This window comes from Hypomesus transpacificus, chromosome 4, assembly GCF_021917145.1.
Source record: "Hypomesus transpacificus isolate Combined female chromosome 4, fHypTra1, whole genome shotgun sequence".
Lineage (NCBI taxonomy): Eukaryota > Metazoa > Chordata > Actinopteri > Osmeriformes > Osmeridae > Hypomesus > Hypomesus transpacificus.
This window is the reverse complement of record NC_061063.1, coordinates 1,025,047-1,033,579: the sequence shown is the minus strand read 5'-3', so window position 1 is coordinate 1,033,579 and position 8,533 is coordinate 1,025,047. Positions and strand designations below refer to the sequence as shown.

General features: G+C 40.3%; 1 long non-coding RNA gene across 5 annotated transcripts; it reads right to left on the bottom strand.

The window, feature by feature from the left end:
- Positions 1-1,931: 1,931 nt before the first annotated feature.
- Positions 1,932-4,754, bottom strand: LOC124467158. Of its 5 annotated transcripts, none has more exons than XR_006956042.1 (4): positions 4,706-4,754; positions 3,842-3,902; positions 3,212-3,313; positions 1,932-2,996 (listed from the first exon to the last, which is right to left on the bottom strand). It is a non-coding gene; the product is annotated as an uncharacterized LOC124467158 (long non-coding RNA). The 5 variants fall into 5 exon arrangements; XR_006956043.1 differs by having other exon boundaries at positions 3,440-3,902; positions 4,706-4,749; XR_006956041.1 differs by having other exon boundaries at positions 3,212-3,595; positions 4,706-4,749.
- Positions 4,755-8,533: the final 3,779 nt, after the last annotated feature.

Below are 8,533 nucleotides of genomic sequence, written 5' to 3'. Positions count from 1 at the left end.
CTTAAACATCTTACACAGAACCGTGTGTAACATGGCAACAGAAGAACGTTTTGATTGGTACACGTACACATAGGCTACATCGAATGTCAAAAACGAGTGTGGTGAAGTGCTGGTCCAACTGGCATACACTCACTCAGGAAAATAAGAGGAGGCGAGGAGACAAAAGACTTGTATCTACAACTAAATAGTTGTGGAACGATCAAGAACAATTATTGAACACTGTTCTCTTACCTAAGTGAGAAGGGCTCTTTAACCCTGTTCCTGGAGAGATACCTTCTGGTAGGTCTTCACTGCCACACCACTCCAGCACACCTGCCTCAAATAATTAGCTTCTTGATTTGTTCAATCAAGTTGGTTGCAACAGTTGCAACCAACTTGATTGAACAAATCAAGCAGCTAATTATCCCTAACTGTTAGGGTGACCAGAAGCATGACCCTGAGCAGGAGGACACTTGGGTCCAAAAAGGAGGACAATCCCCAAGAGTTGTTGACCGGGGGGGATGGGGGCCATTAGTATGAAATTAAGACAATAACATTAGTCATTTTAGTAAGTCAACAGTCTAAACCGCAGTCTGAACTCCTGTAAGAGTGGTGATGTTTCACAGCATGAAAGAATTTGGTCAGCTCAGCAGCGGTTGTTTTATCATCCACTGTTGTTGTGTTCGGAGCAAAAAATGTTGTTAAGGAAGAGTGCCCGTCAGACGTAGCATTATCCTTGTGCCGTTCTGTAGCGGCATGCCACTCTAAAGCCCCTTTCTCCTACTACTCACGTCTATATCAATGTGACAGAGCTTACAGAAGGCATGTTATTGATCTGTGCTGCTCTTAGTGGCAAAGTGGAGTTCTGAACTCCACGTAGGTTTGAAGGAGGTCTTTCTTTTTGGGACTGAAGCCCACGCGAGTGATCAATTGCTACGGTGGGCAGGAAGGATTCAAAAGGAGGACAAAAGAGCGAAAAGATGGAAGACCCTAGTTGGAGCGTAAACCTACAGGAAGTTCTCCTACAGGAGCAGGGTTGTACTGTAAACTTGGAATAGGGTTGGCAAACCCTGGCATAGAAGAACAGTCAAATCTCTATGTACATGAAGTTGTGTGTTAAACCAGATAGTAAGACTGTTCAAGAGACAGCGCCACACAGTGGTAAGGAAGTAAACTACAGCATGTATCAAACTGTTGTTGTTGATTCATTACATTTAGCGGACACTCTTATCCAGAGCGACTCACAGTAAGTACAGGAACATTCCCCTGAGGCAAGTAGGGTGAAGTGCCTTGCCCAAGGACACAACGTCATTTGGTGTGGCCGGGAATCAAACTGGCGACCTTCAGATTACTAGCCCAATTCCCTAACCGCTCAGCCACCTGATTCTACACATGACCTCCTCTCTCCTAGCTTCCTCTTTCCTAGCCTCCTCCAAATCCTCAAACACATGATAAGACAAGAGAAGTCAGAAAAGGCTTTTAAACCTCACCCATTCCTCCCCTAACCTCACCCATTTCTTCCCTGTTCCCTTCATTGCTGTGTCTGTGCTGCCCTTCAGCACAGTACAGTTCAAGGCACACACACACACAGACAGACACAAGCACAGACACACACACATACACAGACACACACATACATACATACACACACGCACACACATACACCAGCTCTCCTCTGGGAAGGACACAGGATAGGAAGCCCCAGTTCCTGCAGTCTAAACTCTTGCTTCGGTTCATGGGGGCTATCATGCCTCACTCACTCTCTCACACACACACACACACACACACACACACACACACACACACACACACACACACACACACACACACACACACACACACACACACACACACACATACAGGTCCTTATGTATTAGAGGGACAATTTTTTCAAACCAGTTTTTTGCAACACTAAACGGACACCTCTTTCCACTTATGCTAGAAAGATGTAGTGAATCTTCAAAAATTTTATTTGAGCCATACAGCACAAATCTCACTTCAAAAGTTAGATACACACATCAGAACTCAAGATACAAGAACCTGACGGAATGCTGTATTAAGAGGACACAAGATAATGAGGTACTTAGCTCCGCCCATGACACAAACAGTAATTGCCAGGACCATCTTTTTTATCAGGACCATAGCCATACACATACACAAACGTGAAGTTTATGTGTATTAAAAAGGCCAAACATGGATAAATGGAATATGACTAAACAGAAAGAAGTAGACTGGATTTTACAGCGCCTTGACCACATATCAGAGCAACAGAAATGTATTTGTGAACAGAAAGGAAAACATTTATAAATGTCAAAATGAAATTATGCATGTCTACTAGACCAATGCATGTCTAACAGTGTTCCAGTTACAACAGGCCTGGTGTTGGATGTGGTGTTAGATGTGATGTTGGATGTGATGTACTGTAGCTGTATGGTGTTAGATGTGATGTTGGATGTGATGTACTGTAGCTGTGTGGTGTTAGATGTGATGTTGGATGGGATGTACTGTAGCAGTGTGGTGTTAGATGTGGTGTTGGATGGGATGTACTGTAGCTGTGTGGTGTTAGATGTGATGTTGGATGGGATGTACTGTAGCTGTATGGTGTTAGATGTGATGTTGGATGTGAAGTACTGTAGCTGTATGGTGTTAGATGTGATGTTGGATGTGATGTACTGTAGCTGTATGGTGTTAGATGTCATGGATGGGATGTTGGATGTGATGTTGGGTGTGATGTAGGATGTGATGTTGGATATGTTTCAGCTCTGCTGCAGGGTGTTGTATCTATCCAGGATTTTCTTTTCTTTTCAAAGTTACGCCCCGATTCCTTACAAAATCTCTTATGTTTTGGATAGAGCGACCAGCCAGAGCAAGATTTTCAGCCTTCTTGCATTGCTGGCATTCAATCATAGTGGCCAGTTTCCCTTTTTTGATGTGTTGGCCAAAATGTCTCATGACTGCGGCAACCTCCATGGGAGACCAAAGATGCTTTTTTGCTCTCCTGGCACTTTCCAGAGATACTAGAAAAAAAGACAAATAAATCAATGAAAACCAACTCCACTTTAAACATGTTTTAAATAAGGAATAGTAGTAGTAGTATAAACAGTATCCCGCAGAAAGAAGAGAATGGTCATCATATTGCCTTTGGGTGGTATGGATAATTTATTTTTATCATTCTTCAGTTATACTTAAGTAACTTGGTGTTTAGTGACTGAGTATGTGTTTTCGCATTTACCAGAATGTTTCTTCGTGTTCTTTTTTCTGCTGGGCCCTTTGTCCTTCTTTTTTAGTCTTCTGTTGGGTTCTTCCCCCTTAGCATCTGTGTGTTGACTTTGTGCTGAAATGAAGAAATAAAGACAAATAACAATGGATGAGCATTTATTTGTTGTAGGGTAGGGTCCTTAAATACGGTGAAGTCCAAGATGCTCAAGCAACTGATGGATGAATAATAAATAACAAATACATTCACTGTAAAGCGCTTAGGCTGGAACATTATTTGCTTCCAAGTTGATTTGTCATTATGAATGATATGATTAGAAGTGCTTTTATTTTGAAGGCAGTGTCGTTGCTGTCGTGCGTACTGAAGAGCAGCAGCCAGGCCTATATGTTCCTTGTTGCACTGTAATGTATTCAAAAAGTTCATTGTTAGATTGAAAATAATTTCCTGGTCATCGGTTAAAGCTACTACTTCTGTAATCTACATTCACATCACTTGAAATTTAGCTTACATGCCTCCCATTTACCTGAACTGTTGCCGTGACAACAACATTGAAACGAGTGAAGAAGGTCTGAATCCACAATGCATTATTTCATAGCCTAAAAGCAATCAAAGAAGGTGACATGTAGACTGAGGATAAGAGTTAACCTTGTGATAATGGCGCAGGTTCCTCGACAGGTTGCCCGACCATCAACAGTTCTTGCACAACCTGTAATAAAATATAATATACTTCATTACATACATAGAAATAAAGATGAGTATTACAGAGAAAGTTTGGTTAACTTAAGTTACCTTTGCCATGTCATGTCACTGCATGTGTCATTTGGCACATGCAGTTAAGTTTGGACAAAAGCAGACTTTCACAGAATAAACCAGGAAACGTTGAAAAATCTAATTGGCATACGGCACCCTTTGCCATCTTTGTATGTGACTTCATAGAGGCCCACGAGTAGAACGCAAACCAACTGTGGATGTCTGTTTGCATGAGCACTCAATTGCTATCTCAAAAAAAAAAAAAAAACCTGTGAATCTATACACAGCTGAATGCAATTCTTATGAATTCAGATTTAAATAAAGTTAATGTATAACTGCTGAATATCATTCTCATGACTTTATTTTGGACAATAAATATGCCTTAAAAGATGAAACTTACCTCTAGTGTGTTGCCTGAAAAGGATCCGCATGCGTCCACATCCTCAGCCTGGCATGGCATCTCTTTGGAGATCTGAGATGTAAAGAACAATCACTGAATGAGAGTTTGTTTCTCATGTACAGTACTCAGTCCTCCTTATTCCTGCACCTTACATGTTGAGTATTACACAGGACCTGTGTGTCTGCGCACTTCTTAATGTACTTTCATTCCTTTGTACATGTAATTTCAAATCTCAGTCCTCCAAATTCCTGCACCTTACATATTAAGGTTACATCGTACCTGTGTGTCTGAATACTGTTGAATATCATTCTCCTGACTTTATTTTAGACAATAAATATGCCTTAAAATATGAAACTTACCTCTAGTGTGTTGCCTGAAAAGGATCCGCATGCGTCCACATCCTCAGCCTGGCATGGCATCTCTTTGGAGATCTGAGATGTAAAGAACAATCACTGAATGAGAGTTTGTTTCTCATGTACAGTACTCAGTCCTCCTTATTCCTGCACCTTACATGTTGAGTATTACACAGGACCTGTGTGTCTGCGCACTTCTTAATGTACTTTCATTCCTCTGTACATGTAATTTCAAAACTCAGTCCTCCTTATTCCTGCACCTTACATGTTGAGTATTACACAGGACCTGTGTGTCTGCGCACTTCTTAATGTACTTTCATTCCTTTGTACATGTAATTTCAAAACTCAATCCTTTAAATTCCTGCACCTTACATATAAAGGTTACATCGTACTTGTGTGTCTGAATACTTCTGAATATCATTCTCATGACTTTATTTTAGACAATAAATATGCCTTAAAAGATGAAACTTACCTCTAGTGTGTTGCCTGAAAAGGATCCGCATGCGTCCACATCCTCAGCCTGGCATGGCATCTCTTTGGAGATCTGAGATGTAAAGAACAATCACTGAATGAGAGTTTGTTTCTCATGTACAGTACTCAGTCCTCCTTATTCCTGCACCTTACATGTTGAGTATTACACAGGACCTGTGTGTCTGCGCACTTCTTAATGTACTTTCATTCCTTTGTACATGTAATTTCAAATCTCAGTCCTCCAAATTCCTGCACCTTACATATTAAGGTTACATCGTACCTGTGTGTCTGAATACTGTTGAATATCATTCTCCTGACTTTATTTTAGACAATAAATATGCCTTAAAATATGAAACTTACCTCTAGTGTGTTGCCTGAAAAGGATCCGCATGCGTCCACATCCTCAGCCTGGCATGGCATCTCTTTGGAGATCTGAGATGTAAAGAACAATCACTGAATGAGAGTTTGTTTCTCATGTACAGTACTCAGTCCTCCTTATTCCTGCACCTTACATGTTGAGTATTACACAGGACCTATGTGTCTGCGCACTTCTTAATGTACTTTCATTCCTCTGTACATGTAATTTCAAAATTCAGTCCTCCAAATTCCAGCATCTTACATATTAAGGTTATATCGTACCTGTGTGTCTGAATACTGCTGAATATCATTCTCATGACTTTATTTTAGACAATGAATAAGCCTTAGAAAGATTAAACTTACCTCTAGTGTGTTGCCTGAAAAGGATCCGCATGCGTCCACATCCTCAGCCTGGCATGGCATCTCTTTGGAGATCTGAGATGTAAAGAACAATCACTGAATGAGAGTTTGTTTCTCATGTACAGTACTCAGTCCTCCTTATTCCTGCACCTTACATGTTGAGTATTACACAGGACCTGTGTGTCTGCGCACTTCTTAATGTACTTTCATTCCTTTGTACATGTAATTTCAAAACTCAATCCTCCAAATTCCTGCACCTTACATATAAAGGTTACATCGTACTTGTGTGTCTGAATACTTCTGAATATCATTCTCATGACTTTATTTTAGACAATAAATATGCCTTAAAAGATGAAACTTACCTCTAGTGTGTTGCCTGAAAAGGATCCGCATGCGTCCACATCCTCAGCCTGGCATGGCATCTCTTTGGAGATCTGAGATGTAAAGAACAATCACTGAATGAGAGTTTGTTTCTCATGTACAGTACTCAGTCCTCCTTATTCCTGCACCTTACATGTTGAGTATTACACAGGACCTGTGTGTCTGCGCACTTCTTAATGTACTTTCATTCCTCTGTACATGTAATTTCAAAACTCAGTCCTCCTTATTCCTGCACCTTACATGTTGAGTATTACACAGGACCTGTGTGTCTGCGCACTTCTTAATGTACTTTCATTCCTTTGTACATGTAATTTCAAAACTCAATCCTTTAAATTCCTGCACCTTACATATAAAGGTTACATCGTACTTGTGTGTCTGAATACTTCTGAATATCATTCTCATGACTTTATTTTAGACAATAAATATGCCTTAAAAGATGAAACTTACCTCTAGTGTGTTGCCTGAAAAGGATCCGCATGCGTCCACATCCTCAGCCTGGCATGGCATCTCTTTGGAGATCTGAGATGTAAAGAACAATCACTGAATGAGAGTTTGTTTCTCATGTACAGTACTCAGTCCTCCTTATTCCTGCACCTTACATGTTGAGTATTACACAGGACCTGTGTGTCTGCGCACTTCTTAATGTACTTTCATTCCTTTGTACATGTAATTTCAAATCTCAGTCCTCCAAATTCCTGCACCTTACATATTAAGGTTACATCGTACCTGTGTGTCTGAATACTGTTGAATATCATTCTCCTGACTTTATTTTAGACAATAAATATGCCTTAAAATATGAAACTTACCTCTAGTGTGTTGCCTGAAAAGGATCCGCATGCGTCCACATCCTCAGCCTGGCATGGCATCTCTTTGGAGATCTGAGATGTAAAGAACAATCACTGAATGAGAGTTTGTTTCTCATGTACAGTACTCAGTCCTCCTTATTCCTGCACCTTACATGTTGAGTATTACACAGGACCTATGTGTCTGCGCACTTCTTAATGTACTTTCATTCCTCTGTACATGTAATTTCAAAATTCAGTCCTCCAAATTCCAGCATCTTACATATTAAGGTTATATCGTACCTGTGTGTCTGAATACTGCTGAATATCATTCTCATGACTTTATTTTAGACAATAAATAAGCCTTAGAAAGATTAAACTTACCTCTAGTGTGTTGCCTGAAAAGGATCCGCATGCGTCCACATCCTCAGCCTGGCATGGCATCTCTTTGGAGATCTGAGATGTAAAGAACAATCACTGAATGAGAGTTTGTTTCTCATGTACAGTACTCAGTCCTCCTTATTCCTGCACCTTACATGTTGAGTATTACACAGGACCTGTGTGTCTGCGCACTTCTTAATGTACTTTCATTCCTCTTGTACATGTAATTTCAAAACTTCAATCCTCCAAATTCCTGCACCTTACATATAAAGGTTACATCGTACTTGTGTGTCTGAATACTTCTGAATATCATTCTCATGACTTTATTTTAGACAATAAATATGCCTTAAAAGATGAAACTTACCTCTAGTGTGTTGCCTGAAAAGGATCCGCATGCGTCCACATCCTCAGCCTGGCATGGCATCTCTTTGGAGATCTGAGATGTAAAGAACAATCACTGAATGAGAGTTTGTTTCTCATGTACAGTACTCAGTCCTCCTTATTCCTGCACCTTACATGTTGAGTATTACACAGGACCTGTGTGTCTGCGCACTTCTTAATGTACTTTCATTCCTCTGTACATGTAATTTCAAAACTCAGTCCTCCTTATTCCTGCACCTTACATGTGTGTTGCAAAACTCAGTCCTCCTTATTCCTGCACCTTACATGTTGAGTATTACACAGGACCTGTGTGTCTGCGCACTTCTTAATGTACTTTCATTCCTTTGTACATGTAATTTCAAAACTCAATCCTCTAAATTCCTGCACCTTACATATAAAGGTTACATCGTACTTGTGTGTCTGAATACTTCTGAATATCATTCTCATGACTTTATTTTAGACAATAAATATGCCTTAAAAGATGAAACTTACCTCTAGTGTGTTGCCTGAAAAGGATCCGCATGCGTCCACATCCTCAGCCTGGCATGGCATCTCTTTGGAGATCTGAGATGTAAAGAACAATCACTGAATGAGAGTTTGTTTCTCATGTACAGTACTCAGTCCTCCTTATTCCTGCACCTTACATGTTGAGTATTACACAGGACCTGTGTGTCTGCGCACTTCTTAATGTACTTTCATTCCTCTGTACATGTAATTTCAA